This window comes from Amphiura filiformis, chromosome 8, assembly GCF_039555335.1.
Source record: "Amphiura filiformis chromosome 8, Afil_fr2py, whole genome shotgun sequence".
Classification (NCBI taxonomy): domain Eukaryota; kingdom Metazoa; phylum Echinodermata; class Ophiuroidea; order Amphilepidida; family Amphiuridae; genus Amphiura; species Amphiura filiformis.
Genome location: NC_092635.1, coordinates 56,889,799 through 56,908,407, shown reverse-complemented (window position 1 = coordinate 56,908,407; position 18,609 = coordinate 56,889,799). Strand labels below are relative to the sequence as shown.

General features: G+C 38.5%; 2 long non-coding RNA genes across 2 annotated transcripts in view; both read right to left on the bottom strand.

Moving 5' to 3' along the window:
• Positions 1-18,609, bottom strand: part of LOC140159268 (uncharacterized) — a 486,168-nt gene that overhangs the window by 191,875 nt on the left and 275,684 nt on the right. The window lies entirely within an intron of this gene.
• Positions 2,147-13,584, bottom strand: LOC140159263 (uncharacterized). The gene is made up of 3 exons (XR_011859861.1): positions 13,408-13,584; positions 3,806-3,903; positions 2,147-2,717 (listed from the first exon to the last, which is right to left on the bottom strand). It is a non-coding gene; the product is annotated as an uncharacterized lncRNA (long non-coding RNA).

Sequence of the window (18,609 nt, the reverse complement as noted above, 5' to 3'; positions counted from 1 at the left end):
TTAATATTAATATAATTATTGCATAAAGAATTATTGTATAAAGAATTCCAGCTGACAAAAAAAAGTTTTCTCACACAATAATTAATGTTTTGGAATTTTCCAAGAAATGGCTATGTAAAATGTAAATCTTTTAAAATTTGAACATAATGTTGCATGGTATCAAAATTACACGTAAAGATGTACAAGCACTTAATCATTGTCATTCTTGGCTCACATGTTCTTTGGAAAGTTGCAATATAACATATTGCACAACACAAAGAATTAAAGCTGGAAAGATTACAAAAATCAAAGTTTTCTTGGACAAAATGTTGCTTCAAATATTGCCATGAATGCAAAGTTTTAACTTAAAAAATTAAAACATTAAACATAATATAGCACAGTATAAAAATTAGAAGCTCTAAGCTTAATCATGTATTTCTTGGGTTTTTGAAAGTTTAACATATTGCGTAAAGAATTAAATCTGTTAATTGTATAGCTATCCAATTTCTGCAATCCATGTTAAGTTTCTTACAATTCAGGCACTGTGTATCAAAGTAAAGGCAGATCAAATGTTATATTCACTCACGTTTTTCACCTTCAGTGCAAGCATGAGTAACATAATACCATCGTATAAAATAGATCAGAGGACTGAATTGAATGAGATACACAAACTTTACGAAGGGGTGAGCAAGTGTGACAAAAGTGCCTGTTAATCAAACTTGGAATGAGTTGTTGATGTGTGCATTGTGTGATCAATCACTCATTTCTTTGCATCCAGCCAACCGAATTAAAATAAAATTTGTGTATAATGTGCACAATGAGCTACCCACTGCTTTTAAAATATTTTGATGATATTGTCTATTTCTGGAGATGTTTTCTGGGACACCCTGTACTGTGAGAATATAATTATAATAATTTGCATCCCTTTCAGTGTTTGACTTTGCTAATTCCAGCCTAATTGGAGTTAGCTGAAAGTTATGAAAGTTCCATGTCTGAATTTCATTGCTGTGTTAATGAAAATTGATCAAGAAACCTTTACATTCAAACCAATTTTTTTACCCAAATTATTTTTGGCAACAACAAAAACATTCTTCAGTAAAAATTTTTATTTTAAAAAAACTAGATATACGCTGGCGAAGTTACGTAATTAATCGGATTAACTACCATAGCAATAGGTGCAAACAATTTTGAATATACCGCGCTGCACTACAAGCAGGTTGCACTCATCACCTGTCGTCAATCATATAGTAGATTGAATACAATACCGCTCTTTTCAAAGAGACTAATCTTACAGGTGCAAGTGATTAGCATTTCTTTGACATCTATGGTTCAATGCAGAGGTACCGCATGAACGTAGTAGTGCAGCGCGATATAATCAAAAATTGTTTGTACCTATTGCTATGGTAGTTAATCCGATTATTACGTAACTTCGCCAGCGTATAGATATCTAGGACCATTTACTTTTTAAAATTTTGATCAACTTCACCAAAAAAAAATGAAAATTGAGCGAAAAATCAGGCTTTTTTTCATGTTTTTTTTTTTCGGCAAAATTGAGCATTTTTCAACCAGTTTTGGTAAAAATTTCTCAAAGTTGGTCAAAATTTAAAAAAATGAATAAAAAATAGGTTTTTAAAAATTAATTTTGTAAAGAATTTTTTTGGTACAATGCCCATGAAAATTTGGGTAAAATTGTTTTTTAATTTTCTCCATAACTGAGCATTTTTGCCCAAATTTGACCTCGCATATGAATTCATCAAGTCTTTGTCATTTTAAAAGACCAAAAATTTAGCAGTTATGAGGCCCATAATTCCCTGAGGGTTAAGACCAACCTTAAGAATTATTTTTTTTACTGTTATGTGACTATATGGTAATACCAGTTATATTCACCAGATAGCCAGCTCACATAAAAATCATCACTTCAAATCACAGATGTTCCAATATCTGTGTTCAAATACAATGTTAACAGCTCTCCTAGCAATCATGCTAGAGAATGATTTGACCACTCGCCTAGCATCATACTAGAGAGTGAGTAACCACTCCCCTTTAAAATCTAGACGACAAAGCCTGTCACAAGGATCCATGATTGGCCCTGTTACATGTATGTCATTCACCATAATATTATACACTTGTCAATCAAGAAACCTCTCTATATGTTACGGTGATGACATTCAGTTATACAGATATTTTAATGTATCTTATCCAAACTCCATGAAAACAGCCTCATCTAGCATCACTGAATAAAACACTGGATGACCATAAAATCTCTGGAAGCTAAATGATGAGGAGATAGAGTTTTCTATTGGCGCATCAAATTATCATACACATAGCTTATCTCCTGCTATGCTAACAGTTGGCGATGATTCCATCAATCCAGCTCTGCAATCCAGTATGCAACCTCTGTGTTATATTTGATACACAGATGACAGTGGCTGCACATATCATATACATTGTATCCATGTAATCTATTATAAATTAGCAACTACATAAAATATCAATTGGTTTCAAGGACCATGGCATCTACTATCTGGTGGTTTGTGCCTTGATCTTGTCCCAAATGGACTATGGCAATGGATTGTTATTAAGTTCCAATAATGACATCCAAAGACTTCAGGGCAGTTCTTATTTGCTGCATTCTTGATTCTCTATACTCTCTTGTTCTTTGTGTTGTTGCCTGTTAAAAGGCTGCTTCAATCTGCAAACTATTGAAGGAATCCTTACTCCTTAGACAGTGCTAGTGCCTGCAGAAAAGTTATTAATGAGAATAACATGAATATTAATAATAATTAACACAACATTTTCAGACCTTCCTTTTATTTAAGAAATAAAGGGTAATGCATTATCCTTTACACCCAAATAATGTGTCCTCACCCATTATTTAGACGTTTTTACTGCCAAGGACACATTATTTGCGTGTAAAGGATAATGCTGCACCCTTTATTTCTATTCTATTACCAGAAAATAGTGCGATTTAAAGAGAAAATATCATTTTTTGGCACAAATATTTTCAGTTGTTTACTTCAAGGTGGAGCGTGTATCGCGGAAATATTGCACAGCGTAATGCTGTGCGTAGAGTGTGTTACGGCGCTTGACCCATTATTGCAGAATAATGGGCTCTCATGTGACGTGTTTTAACAAATCACAGTACGCGATTTTGAATAATGGGTCGTAAGAGTAATAGAATTATAAATAAGTCACAGAATTTTTAAAAATTATATACGGTAGATATTTAAGGTGGCAAACTTAACTATGGTGTTGTGCACAGAATTGCTTTAAAATTATCGTACAGGATGTGATTTTTCAAAACAGCTTCTTGACTTATGCAAATTCACAAAATCCCATTTAAACACTTTTCTTTGCTGATTTAAGTTAAATGAACATAATGGATTTGACATAGCTAGCTATTGTATCTGTAAGGTGTAGTATTTGAGTTAGCTATCTGAAAATACATATAGACAAAATGCCACCTAAAATGGTCAATATGTTCTATGTACGTCTTTCATAAGGCGAGTTAGATGGTAGCATGAACTAGCAGCATTTGCATTCGAATATTGAGACAAGTAAAGCTGACACACATGAGGAATGGTATTGGTTTTATGAAGGAAATCCCAATGATTGATATAAGTAGTGTCATTTCCACCCCATTTGCATGATGTTTTTGGGAGGGTTAAAATGGCAAAACTATTGCTTAGATATATTAAAAATAAATCAAGAAATATCAAGAAATAATTGCAAATTTTCATTTATGAAACTTGCAAATCTAAGCTAAACTTATTTAACATTCGGCCGAAAATTCTGCCCAAAACATATAGTGTAAACCTTAACTCACCTCTAGGAAGATCAATTGCAAAACATCAGATGCCCTGACACCCGAACTCGCAGCCAATGGCTTCACATGTTCATTTACTTCATGAAGTTTGCACCATTCTTTAAAATATAAAACACAAAAAAACATAAATGTTACATGTGGGTAAAATATAGAAGATTAAAATTGTGCTTTACAAGATACCCATGAACACCGCAACTTTGTCACAGGTGGGATAGGATAGTAAAGATGATTTGATTTAAACAATATAACATTCCCTTGTATACCACAACTTTGTCACGGGTGGGAAGGGACACCCAAATCATAATTTTAATTGTGCTATACAACATTCCTTGTATACCACAACTTTGTCACAGGAGGGACAGGACACTAGAAATAATTTACATTATAGCACAATAGATAGTGTCCTGTTCCACCCATGATAAAGTTGTAGTATACATGGGAGTGTTGTATAGCTCAATGGAAATCATCTTTGTACTCTGTTCCACCCATGATAAAGTTGTAGTATACATGGGAGTGTTGTATAGCTCAATGGAAATCATCTACAGTACTCTGTTCCACCCATGATAAAGTTGTAGTATACATGGGAGTGTTGTATAGCTCAATGGAAATCATCTTTGTACTCTGTTCCACCCATGATAAAATTGTAGTATACATGGGAGTGTTGTATAGCTCAATGGAAATCATCTTTGTGCTCTGTTCCACCCATGATAAAGTTGTAGTATACATGGGAGTGTTGTATAGCTCAATGGAAATCATCTTTGTACTCTGTTCCACCCATGATAAAGTTGTAGTATACATGGGAGTGTTGTATAGCTCAATGGAAATCATCTTTGTGCTCTGTTCCACCCATGATAAAGTTGTAGTATACATGGGAGTGTTGTATAGCTCAATGGAAATCATCTATAGTACTCTGTTCCACCCATGATAAAGTTGTAGTATACATGGGAGTGTTGAATAGCTCAATGGAAATCATCTTTGTGCTCTGTTCCACCCATGATAAAGTTGTAGTATACATGGGAGTGTTGTATAGCTCAATGGAAATCATCTACAGTACTCTGTTCCACCCATGATAAAGTTGTAGTATACATGGGAGTGTTGTATAGCTCAATGGAAATCATCTACAGTACTCTGTTCCACCCATGATAAAGTTGTAGTATACATGGGAGTGTTGTATAGCTCAATGGAAATCATCTTTGTACTCTGTTCCACCCATGATAAAGTTGTAGTATACATGGGAGTGTTGTATAGCTCAATGGAAATCATCTTTGTGCTCTGTTCCACCCATGATAAAGTTGTAGTATACATGGGAGTGTTGTATAGCTCAATGGAAATCATCTTTGTACTCTGTTCCACCCATGATAAAGTTGTAGTATACATGGGAGTGTTGTATAGCTCAATGGAAATCATCTTTGTGCTCTGTTCCACCCATGATAAAGTTGTAGTATACATGGGAGTGTTGTATAGCTCAATGGAAATCATCTATAGTACTCTGTTCCACCCATGATAAAGTTGTAGTATACATGGGAGTGTTGAATAGCTCAATGGAAATCATCTTTGTGCTCTGTTCCACCCATGATAAAGTTGTAGTATACATGGGAGTGTTGTATAGCTCAATGGAAATCATCTACTACTCTGTTCCACCCATGATAAAGTTGTAGTATACATGGGAGTGTTGTATAGCTCAATGGAAATCATCTACAGTACTCTGTTCCACCCATGATAAAGTTGTAGTATACATGGGAGTGTTGTATAGCTCAATGGAAATCATCTTTGTACTCTGTTCCACCCATGATAAAGTTGTAGTATACATGGGAGTGTTGTATAGCTCAATGGAAATCATCTTTGTACTCTGTTCCACCCATGATAAAGTTGTAGTATACATGGGAGTGTTGAATAGCTCAATGGAAATCATCTTTGTGCTCTGTTCCACCCATGATAAAGTTGTAGTATACATGTGAGTGTTGTATAGCACAATGGAAATCATCTACATTGTATAGTACTCTGTTCCACCCATGATAAAGTTGTAGCATGCATGGGAGTGTTGTATAGCTCAATGGAAATCATCTATAGTACTCTGTTCCACCCATGATAAAGTTGTAGTATACATGGGAGTGTTGTATAGCTCAATGGAAATCATCTTTGTGCTCTGTTCCACCCATGATAAAGTTGTAGTATACATGGGAGGGTTGTATGATAAAGTTGTAGTATACATGGGAGGGTTGTATGATAAAGTTGTAGTATACATGGGAGGGTTGTATGATAAAGTTGTAGTATACATGGGAGTGTTGTATAGCTCAATGGAAATCATCTTTGTGCTCTGTTCCATCCATGATAAAGTTGTAGTATACATGGGAGTGTTGTATAGCTGAATGGAAATCATCTATAGTACACTGTTCCACCCATGATAAAGTTGTAGTATACATGGGAGTGTTGTATAGCTCAATGGAAATCATCTTTGTGCTCTGTTCCACCTGTGATAAAGTTGCAGCCTAGTATACATGGGAATGTTGTATAGCACAGTGGAAATCATCAATAGTACTCTGTTCCACCTGTAATAAAGTTGTAGTATACATGGGAGTGTTGTCTAACACAATGGAAATCATCTATAGTGTTCAGTTCCACCTGTGATAAAGTTGTAGTATACATGGGAGTGTTGTATATCACAATGGAAATCATCTATAATGCTCCGTTCCACCTGTGACAAAGTTGTAGTATACATGGGAGTGTTGTATAGCACAATGGAAATCATCTATAGTGCTCTGTTCCACCTGTGATAAAGTTGTAGTATACATGGGAGTGTTGTATTGCACAATGGAAATCATCTATAGTACTCTGTTCCACCTGTGATAAAAGTTGTAGTATACATGGGAATGTTGTATAGCACAATGGAAATCATCTATAGTGATAATATTGTTGTACAAATGAGAGTGTGGTATACACATGTAGCACAATGGGAATCATGAACTTCAATGTCCTGTTTCACTTGTGAGCATGATAAAGTTGTGGCATACACTAGAGTGTTTATTCTAGTCTTTTGTTGCCTACTGAAAAGTTGAACGGAGATAATTTCTGTTTTCGGTTTCGGGGGTTATGTTAATTTCTGACATGAAAACGTGACATGAGAGAGTTGATGCTAATACAGACAAGAGAAGTGTCTAAATTTTATGGTCGTAAATTAGCGATAAATTGTACGGCTTCAATTGACTTGCGTAGGGTGTATAGGTACTTCCGCCTAGGCGGAGTGGCTCATGAAAAAAGCCCAGCATAGAAATATACACTAATCAGTGTTGCCACGAATTACGTATACTTGTTCGTGCAAACGAAAAATAGGTCATATGATTATGTAGAGATGAAACGGGGAATTCTTTTCGTCCAAAATACACCTTAAAACTTGTGTGTCCGAGATAGTAACTCAGGGCCCGACTGTAACTCGGGCCCGACTTAGTAACTCGGGTCCGAGATAGTAACTCAGGGCCCGACTTAGTAACCCGGGGCCTCAACTCGGGACCCGAGATAGTAACTCAGGGTCCAAGATAGTAACTCAGGCCCCGACTTAGTAACTCGATATCTGAGTTAGTAACTCGGGCCCGGATTTAGTATCTTGGGTCCAAGATAGGCCCGAGATAGTATCTCAGACTTAGTAACTCTGGGTCCAAGATAGTACTCGGGGTCCGAGATAGTAACTTGGGGCCTCGACTTAGTAACTCAGGGTCTAAGACAGTAACTCGGGGCCTCGACTTAGTAACTCGGTGCCTCGACTTAGTAACTCGGGGTCCGAGATAGTAACTCAGGGCCCCGACTTATTAACTCGGGGTCAGAGATAGTAACTTGGGGCCTCGACTTAATAACTTGGGGTCTGAAACAGTAACACGGACCGCGAGATAGTAACTCGGGGTCTGAGATAGTAATTCAGGGCCCCGACCTAGTAACTCGGGGTCCGAGATAGTAATTCGGGGCCTTGACTTAGTAACTCGGGGTCCGAGATAGTAACTTGGGGCCTCAACTTAGTAACTTGGTATCCGAGATAGTAACACGGACCCTATATAGTAACTCGGGGTCCGAGATAGTAATTCGGGCCCCGGACTTTATAACTCAGGGTCCGGGATAGTAACTCGGGGTCAGAGATAGTAAGTCGGGGCCTCGACTTAGTAACTCGGGGTCTGAGATAGTAACACTGACCCCGAGATAGTAACTCGGGGTCCGAGATAGTAACTTGGGGCCTCGACTTAATAACTCGGGGTCTGAAACAGTAACACGGACCCCGAGATAGTAACTCGGGGTCTGAGATAGTAATTCAGGGCCCCGACTTAGTAACTCGGGGTACGAGGTAGTAACTCGGGGTCCGAGATAGTAATTCAGGGCCTCGACTTAGTAACTTGGGGTCTGAGATAGTAACTCGACCCCGACTTAGTAACTCGGGGTCTGAGATAGTAACTCGGGGCCTCGACTTATTAACTCGGGTCTGAGATAGTAACACGCACCCAGAGATTGTAACTCGGGGTCTGAGATAGTAACTCGGGGCCCCGACTTAGTAATTAGGGGTTAGAGATAGTAACTCAGGGCCTCAACTTAGTAACTTGGGGTCTGAGATAGTAACACAGACCCCAAGATAGTAACCAGGGTCCGAGATAGTAACTCAGGCCTCGACTTAGTAACTCGGGTCTGAAATAATAACACGGACCCTGATATTGTAACTTGGGGTCCAAGATAGTACCTCGGGGCCCCGACGTAGTAACTGGGGGTCAGAGATAGTAACTCGGGGCCTCGACTTAGTACCTCGGGGTCCAAGATAGTAACTTGGGGCCTCAACTTAGTAACTTGGTATCTGAGATAGTAACACAGACCCAAGATAGGAACTCAGGGTCCGAGATAGTAACTTGGGGCCCGAGATCAGGGTCCTGAATTACTATCTCAGACCCCGAGTTACTATCTCGGGTCTGTGTTACTGTTTCAGACCCCGAGTTATTAAGTCGAGGCCCCAAGTTACTATCTCGGACCCCGAGTTAATAAGTCGGGCCCCGAGTTACTATCTCGGACCCCGAGTTAATAAGTCAGGGCCCGAGTTACTATCTCAGACCCCGAGTTACTATCTCGGGGTCAGTGTTACTATCTCAGACCCGAGTTACTAAGTCGAAGCCCCGAGAGTTACTATCTCGGGGTCAGTGTTACTATCTCAGACCCCGAGTCACTAAGTCGAGGCCCCGAGTTACTGTCTCGGTACCCGAGTTACTAAGTTAGCCCCAAGTTACTAACTCGGACCCTGAGTTACTATCTCGTGGTCCGTGTTACTATCTCAGACCCCGAGTTACTAAGTTGAGGCCCCGAGTTAGTATCTCGGACCCCGTGTTATTATATCTCTGACCCCAAGTTATTAAGTCGGAACCCCGCGTTACTATCTAAGGGCCCTGTGTTACTAAGTTGGGGCCCGAGTTACTATATCAGACCCTGAATTAGTATCTCGGGACCCTGAGCTACTATCTCGGACCCCCAATTAGTATCTCAGGGTCCCAAGTTATTATCTCGGACCCCGAGATACTAAGTCGGGGCCCCGCCTTACTATCTCTGACCCTGAGTTACCGTACTATCCCGGACCCTGAGTTATAAAGTCGGGGGCCCGAATTACTATCTCGGACCCCGAGTTACTATCTCGGGTCTGTGTTACTATCTCAGATACCAAGTTACTAAGTTGAGGCCCCAAGTTACTATCTCGGACCCTGAGTTACTAAGTCGAGGCCCTGAGTTACTATCTCTGACCGCCAGTTACTACGTCGGGGCCCCACGTTACTCTCTTGGCCCCCGAGTTACAATCTCCGGGTCCGTGTTATTATCTCAGACCCGAGTTACTAAGTCGACGCCCGAGTTACTATCTCGGACCCCGGGTTACTATCTCGGGGTCCGTGTTACTATCTCAGACCCCAAGTTACTAAGTTGAGGCCCCGAGTTACTATCTCTAACCCCCAATTACTAAGTCGGGGCCCCAAGTTACTATCTCGGACCCCGAGTTACAATCTCGGGGTGCGTGTTACTATCTCAGACCCGAGTTAATAAGTCGAGGCCCTGAGTTACTATCTCGGACCCCGAGTTACTAAGTCGAGGCCCCGAGTTACTATCTCAGACCCTGAGTTACTAAGTCGGGGCCTGAGTTACTATTTCGGACCCCGAGTTACTAAGTTGGGGCCCTAAGTTACTAAGTCGGGGCCCCCAAGTTAGTATCTCAGCCCCGAGTTACTATCTCGTTGTCCGTGTTACTATCTCAGACCCCGAGTTACTAAGTAGAAGCCCCGAGTTACTATCTCGGTACCCGAGTTACTAAGTTGGGGCCCCCAAGTTACTAACTCAGACCCTGAGTTACTATCTCGTTGTCCGTGTTACTATCTCAGACCCCGAGTTACTAAGTTGAGGCCCTGATTTACTATCTCGGACCCCGAGTTATTATATCTCTGACCCCAAGATATTAAGTCGGAACCCTGAGTTACTATCTAAGGGCCCGTGTTATTAAGTCGGGGCCCGAGTTACTATATCAGACCCTGAATTAGTATCTCGGGACCTTGAGCTACTATCTCGGATCCCAAAGTAGTATCTCGGGGCCCTGAATTACTATCTCGGACTCCGAGTTACTAAGTCGGGCCCCGACTTACTATCTCGGACCCTGAGTTACTATCCCGGACCCCGAGTTATAAAGTCGGGGGCCTGGATTACTATCTCGGACCCCGAGTTACTATCTTGGGGTCCGTGTTACTATTTCAGATACCAAGTTACTAAGTTGAGGCCCCAAGTTACTATCTCAGACCCGAGTTACTAAGTCGAGGTCCGTGTTACTATCTCAGACCCGAGTTACTAAGTCGAGGCCCCAAGTTACTATCTCAGACCCAGAGTTACTAAGTCGGGGCCTGAGTTACTTGAAGTCGAGTTACTATCTCGGGGTCCAAGTTACTGTTTCAGACCCCGAGTTACTAAGTAATTAAGGGCCCAGGGTGTAGACATCACCCTGGGTGTAGACATAATTATTGCACAGTCCCTATAGTATTGTGTTGTCGTGGATACATGGTAGTTGATAAATTACTCGATCAAATCATTTGATAACGGGGTACTACACCTGCCCAATTTTGTGCCTATTTTTACATTTTTCTCAAAAATTATAGAGCATTGGTGACAAGTAAGATATGTATATTATAGGGGGCAAGGACTACAACTGCTACACTGGAAATTTTTATTTCAGCACAGACAGCAGTTGTGGAGTTACAGTCAAAAATTAGGGAAAACCAATATTTGATCAATAAATCAATAACTACTTGCCTTGAGTTGCTGAATTTTCAGTGCAGTAGTTATAGTCCTTGTCTCTATAATATACATATCTAGGCCTTATATCTTACTTGTCACCAATGCACTATGATTTTTGAGAAAAACACAAAAATAAGCAAAAAATTGGCTAGGGTGTAGTACCCCTTAAACATAATAGATCCCACACAATTTAAAACCAACATAACCCAACATCTACAAGAAATCTATAGACTAAAATTTGCATGCATGCGCATATCAACCTAACCGTTTTACTCCTCTAGGACTGTTGGGCAGTATCAAGATCAAGATGATGTGCAAATTCCAAGTTAGACTTCATCATGTTCTTGCTGTCATTGACATATTTGTAGAGACGACTAGAGTACACTGGAAATTTTATTTCAGCACAGACAGCAGTTGTGGAATTACAGTCAAAAATTAGGGAAAACCAATATTTGATCAATAAATCAATAACTACTTGCCTTGAGTTGCTGAATTTTCAGTGCAGTAGTTATAGTCCTTGTCTCTATAATATACATATCTAGGCCCTATATCTTACTTGTCACCAATGCACTATGATTTTTGAGAAAAACACAAAAATAAGCAAAAAATTGGCTAGGGGTGTAGTACCCCCTTAAACATAATAGATCCCACACAATTTAAAACCAACATAACCCAACATCTACAAGAAATCTATAGACTAAAATGTGCATGCATGCGCATATCAACCTAACCGTTTTACTCCTCTAGGACTGTTGGGCAGTATCAAGATCAAGATGATGTGCAAATTCCAAGTTAGACTTCATCATGTTCTTGCTGTCATTGACATATTTGTAGAGACGACTAGAGTCCCCGCTATATGTCGAATGTATGGACTACCTAGGGTAGCCCGAAACATCATGGCCCTGTTCCTTCCTCACTAGGGCCATGAATGCCCTACGTACGTAAAAAACGGGGCACCGTGAAATGAACTCACGTCGCGGTGATGACGTCACACTGACGGCATCTATTTATAGAAAGAATTCAAAACATTTTCCATCCTCAAATGTGCTCAAAATTTACGAACATGCACCAAATATGTTTTGTTTAAGGGGGTACTACACCCCTGCCCAATTTTGTGCCTATTTTTGCATTTTTGTCAAAAATTATAGCGCATTGGGGTAAGATATGATATGTATATTATAGGGGCAAGGACTACAACTACTGCACTGGAAATTTTATTTCAGCACAGAAAACAGTTGTGGAGTTACAGTCAAAAATGAGGGAAAACCAATATTTGATCAATAAATCAATAACTATTTGCTTTGAGTTGCTGAATTTTCAGTGCAGTACTAGTAGTCCTTGCCCCTATAATATCCATATCTTACTTGTCACCAATGCGCTATAATTTTGAGAAAAATGCAAAACTAGGCACAAAATTGGCCAGGGGTGTAGTACCACCTTAAGTCTCATCTTCACGTGAGGAATGGTAGGAAGTGGTATTTATGAGAAAACGTGGTATTTTATGTGTACCCTGGACCAGATATGCTCAGGAGTCTCAGACCTTCGTACGGAGAAGGACAGTGGAAATCAGGGGTAGGCCTACAGCATTAAGGCCCAAAAGTCGGGGGTTGTTTTCCTGTGTTTTTCACTCCAGAGCTTGCAGAAAATCCAAATACATGGGGTGAAAATTAAATCTTGGGGTGAAAAATATTTTGCAGTGTAGTCAGGGGTAGGAGTACGGTCCAAAAGTAGCTAGAGGGTCAGTTTTCACCCCCGAGCTTGCACATATTCCCAATAGAGGGTGAAAAATTAATATTTTTTAAATTTAGGGGGTCATTCACCCCCGCTACCCCTGGTGGAAATCGTAGTGACGGACGTGTGAGTACCTCGGCTAGGACTAGGGAGCCAATTGTCAAAAGCCGTAACTCACACATATTATACGATACACCTATCGAATGTGTGTCATCGGTCCAGTCATCGGCCCTTGTAGGAACCCATGGATTAGGTCCATGTACACATACGATGGGTGTACCCCGCTAGAGTCCCGGACTAGAGTTTTAAATTATACTATGCCTGTAGTATGTACAGTACTCGGAGAACTTGGTTGTGTATATTTTTTCTGTATACGTCGCTATTTATAGAAAGGATAAATCAACTTGAGAAAATATTGTGACTTGCTCAAGTTGTTATACTCGCGTACATACTCACACTGTACAGAGTTGTACAGTATGTACAGTGCAGTGAGTGCAGAAACTATCACAGCTTTTGGTATTAATATTGGTAAGCTTACACTACCATAATTCATTGCAACTGGTAAGAAACTGGACGAAATGTACACTTACTGTTGTTTAAAATGCTTGAATTCCGAAATTACTGGTTAGAAACTGGAACAAAAGTACACTTTTCTATAATACTGTGGTTTAAAATTCAACCGCCGTGTGTGTGTTAATTAATTTCACTGTGGTGACGAGCTAGATCTATTAATAACATCATTCACGATCTGTACGAGTCGATTATTAAAAAAATGTATGACGCGGATGACGTAGAGTTCATTAATATTCATATTTACTACTACGATTTCATCATGAGAGGGGTCTGGCACACGACACCGGTATTAAATGTAGGCTTGAAAGATTAAGAAACATCCTGGGTTTTTATTCAAATTTTTATTTTTTCAACTCGGCCGCTTCTAGGTAAAATCACGAGTGGTGCTATTCTAAAAATGGGGTACGCAAAGCGTATAGTCTTCGCGCTCCAGTAGTTCGAGAATTCAATGGTAACCAACATGTTCATTTTTGTTCCTTTATGTAACAAGCCTGCTTATGTCCAATTTATATCATTAATCAGGAGGCTGTGAGACAGTGGTTATATCTAATTCGGCTATGGTGTAGAACCCAATGGTGGGCGGTACTTTATTATTATACTGGGAAAACGATTAAGCATCAGTAATGATTTCCTTCATTTGTGTACTTGCGTAATATTTGTTTGTATGTATTGTATACCTTGACTGTTTACAGTGTTTATCAGTGGGAGCTGGTAGCCTAATGGATAAGGCGTCCGTCTAGAGATCGGAAGGTCGTGGGTTCAATTCCCATGCCGTCACATTCCTACGGTGTACCATCTCCGCCAATTTCCTTTTTAATTTCCCTTTTTTAATTTCCCTTTTTTTTTAATTACCCTTTTTTTAATTTCCTTTTTTTAATTCCCTTTTTTTTGAATTTCCTTTTTTTTTGAATTTCCTTTTTTTGAATTTCCCTTTTTTTTTTGAATTTCCTTTTTTTGAATTTCCTTTTTTTGAATTTCCCTTTTTTTGAATTTCCCTTTTTTTTTGAATTTCCCTTTTTTTTTTGAATTTCCTTTTTTTTGAATTTCACCTTTTTTTTTTTAATTTCACCTTTTTTTTTTTTGAATTTCACCTTTTTTAAATTTCCCAAGTAAAATAAAGTTTGGCAGAGGCGGGTTCGAACTCACGGCGCAGGGCTTTGGATACTCTGTGGGCCCAGCGCCTTAGACCAGTCGGCCACTTGTCATATTGTTATGCTTTTGAAAATTATTTGAACATATGGTCGCAACTTCAACATAGGCCTACCACGTGACAAGCAAAGGCAGAAAATGCGGGAGAAAATGTACCATATTTTGGAATTTTATTTGTTAAAAACATTAATGTGTATTAATAATAAATAAATTAATAAATTAATAAACATGATAAATGGGCAATTATTATACATGCATTATCGATTTGAACTCGCTAGGCCGTATGGCCGCACCGGCTGCACGTGCTATAATACTCCTATATACCGGGCCCGGGATACCGGGTATATACATGTGGTTCACATTATAGAACCTGCCATTTTTCGTGCATACACGGTCTGGATTTTCGCAATTTATAGGATAATTACACGTAGGTCCCCCAAAGTTTCTTCCAGTTATTGAAGTGCTTATATAATGACATGATGTTGCATTCAATAATATAAGCCTACGTATACTTAACTTTACCTTTACTGTCACTATTATAATTATATAAACTTTTTCATAACCATTTTATACTAGTATTTTGATGTAATAAATATCAGTATAATTTCGAGTTCAACTGAATGCTTTCATCATGATTAATAACATGTTTTATTTATCAAAAATCGACTATGGCATAGTCTAGGACCTACATTTGTACGTAAAATTTTCATAAAATTTTTACCATCAATAGAGTGTTAATTTTGACTAAATTCAGAAAATATTTTGGCGTATATAATTATAAAATTGAAATAAAATTCTCTGCCTTGATTTATTTGTTTGTTTATGTATTTATTTAACAATTACCGGTAATTGATTATTTGCTTATTTATGTGTTTATTTATCAATCAATGAATTCTTTTATTTAGGCTATTAATTTATTGATCAATTAATGATTTATTTTATTTATATTTATTTCTTTATTTAATCGTTTTCATTTAATAAATTAATTGATAACAACCGTATTCATTCCAATAAGCGCCCATGCCCCAATATAAAGCGCCCACCCAGGGAAGCTTAGGGATTAAGTTAAAAATGTAGCTCCTGGATGACCTTTGACCTCGGATGACCTCGATTTTAAGTTTTACCTGTTCCCCTCATATCAAGGATTCCACCCACCAAGTTTGAGCCCGATCGGACAAAGTTTGAAATTTGACCCCCATAATGACCTTTGACCTCGCTTGACCTCAATTTTATTTCGGTAATGTATTTCCCTCGTATCAAGGATTCCACCCACCAAATTTGAGCCCGATCGGACAAAGTTTGAAATTTGACCCCTCCGTAATGACCTTTGACCTTGGTTGACCTCGATTTTATTTCGCGCATTATATTCCCCTTGTATCAAGGATGCCACCCACCAAATTTGGGCCCGATCGGACAAAGTTTGATTTTTTGATGAATATGCATTTTTTTTTGCGAAATAATTTCCCCTTTTTTTTTTTTCCCCTTTTTTTTTTTAATTTCCCCGATATTTTTTTTTGATGTGCGTATAATGTTGCAGCTAGTGGATTCAGTTTAGTATACCGCGGGGAGCATTAGCTTTAGTCAAGGCTTCGTCCGTACTTTATCTTTGAACACAGCTATCCAATTGAACATGGATAGCGCTCGCATAGCTTTCTATTTTTTATATCTTGGCCCCGGGATCTTGGCCTATAGTGAAGACAAAAATTAAATCCAAACCTAGTAAAACAATCCGAATCCAATAGATATAGAGTGATCACGAGGCTTATATTAAAGAAGGCCTAATTTGAATTAGATTACATTACAATAATAATTATTAATAATATATTAAATATTTAGACCCTTCCACTGTATAAGTAGCTAATATATAATTATTCGGCATATAGCTAAAGCCACGATTTCTCCGTGTTCATGGTGTTACAAAATTTAAAATCCGTGTTATTCCGTGATTTTCCGTGTCCACTATAAAGCACTAGGCCTATGGGCAGCCTTGCATCGTAGGCCTAAAATTAATGCTATTGTTTAATGGTTGATTACTGCTAAATAATCACTTTTCTTTGTTTTATTTTGCAAATCAACACAAAAGTTAGACATTTTATACAGTTTTTCACTATTTGGTGGCATTTTCAAATTTCCCTGAGCAAACCCCGACATAAGATGAGTTTTTAACATCTTTTTAAACATAGTTACATTTTTAGCAGTTCTAAAATATATAGGCAGTTCATTCCATAGACGTGGAGCTGTAATTTCAAATGACTCACGTGCTGTCATTTTGTTTCTTGAAGAAGTTGCATGTTTCCAGATCGAAGAGTACGAGTGGGAACATAATTTGAAAGAAGTTCAGATAAATCATGAGCAATATCATTATTACATTTATATACAATCAACATAAGTTATAACAACAATTCATTGGACGACAGGAAGCCAATGCAGTTCCTTACCAGTGTGTTATTAGTTTGTGAGAAAAATGCAAAATAGTCACATAATAGTCATAAAATAGCTCTATTAAATAGTACGAAACGTTCTAATATGCCGTCCCTTTACATGGCAATTTTAATGGCAATTTTAAAACATTTGTCATGTGCAAAGCAGGGGGCGAAGATTTTTTGGCAGGCCCAGAAGGGAAGCAAGCAATTTTTTGGCACGCCTTGGGAAAATTACACCCCCCTCACGGACCGGGATAAAACCACTGCGAGTTATATACTAGTATTCTTATGGTTTTCCCGTGACTTGACATAAGTCTACGGCCCTAGCACACAGGCTATACAGGGACGTGCCACTATTTAGTGGCGCTTCCTGGCTATATCAGTGGTGTAATACACCACTGATATAGCCCAGGGAAGCTTCACACGTAAAGACTACAGTGCGTAAAGACCAGCATACGCAGTAGGAAGCGAGCAAATTCTCGGACAACTACCAGTATGTGCCTCGGCCAAGATTCTGCTTTGTGAGAAAAAAGGGGAATTAAAAAAAGGGGAAATTAAAAAAGGGAAATTAAAAAAAAGGAAATTAAAAAAAAAGTGGAAATTAAAAAAAGGGAAATTAAAAAAAAGTGGAAATTAAAAAAAGTGGAAATTAAAAAAAAGGGAAATTAAAAAAAAGGAAATCAAAAAAAAGGGAAATTAAAAAAAAAGGGGAATTAAAAAAAGGGAAATTAAAAAAAAGGGGAATTAAAAAGGAAATTGGCGGAGATGGTACACCGTACATTCCCTTGCTTTTTTTTTTCAAGTTAAGTTGTGTGCTGGTCGAGATTTGTGTTTATTTGTTGCCATGTTTAATTGTAACACTTTGGGTTGGTAAACTGTTCATTCTTTCTTATTAATTATATTCAGTTTCCTCTTGTAGCAAGCAATCGTTCCCCATTGTGTTTATTTTTTCTTCTGCAGGATGCGTATCCCCATTACCTACTTTACTTATATTATACTGGGGAAACGTTTAAGCATCAGTAATGATTTCCTTCACTTGTGTACTTGCGTAATATTTGTTTGTGTGTAGGCCTATAGTATACCTCGACTGCTTACATGAGACCCAGTTTTAACCACCGTTTATCAGTGGGAGCCTAATGGATAAGGCGTCCGTCTAGAGATCGGAAGGTCGTGTGTTCGATTCCCATGCCGGCACATTCCCTTGCTTTTTTTTCAAGTTGGGTTGTCTGTCGGTCTGCATTTGTGTTTATTTGTTGTCATGTTTAATTGTAACACTTAGGGTTGGTAAACTGTTCATTCTTTCAGTTTTCTCTTGTAGCGAGCAATATTTCCCCATTGTGTTTATTTGTTCTTGTGCGGGATGCGTATCCCCATTACCTACTTTACTTCCAAATTGGGCAAAGTTCTTATTGGAGACACAATGTACACATAATGCTATGAGATCAGCATATGAGCATGTACTAGATTTGAGTGTAAATGGGTAATGCGTTATAGAATATATTGACATCTTACTAATGTATGACACTGAACTTATTAGAACCATTAATCATGTATGAAATAATCACTATATTTCCGTCCATTAATATTAACTATAATGTCCAATATCATTCGCGATCAATCTTGTAGAATGATTCTGATGCGTAAAAT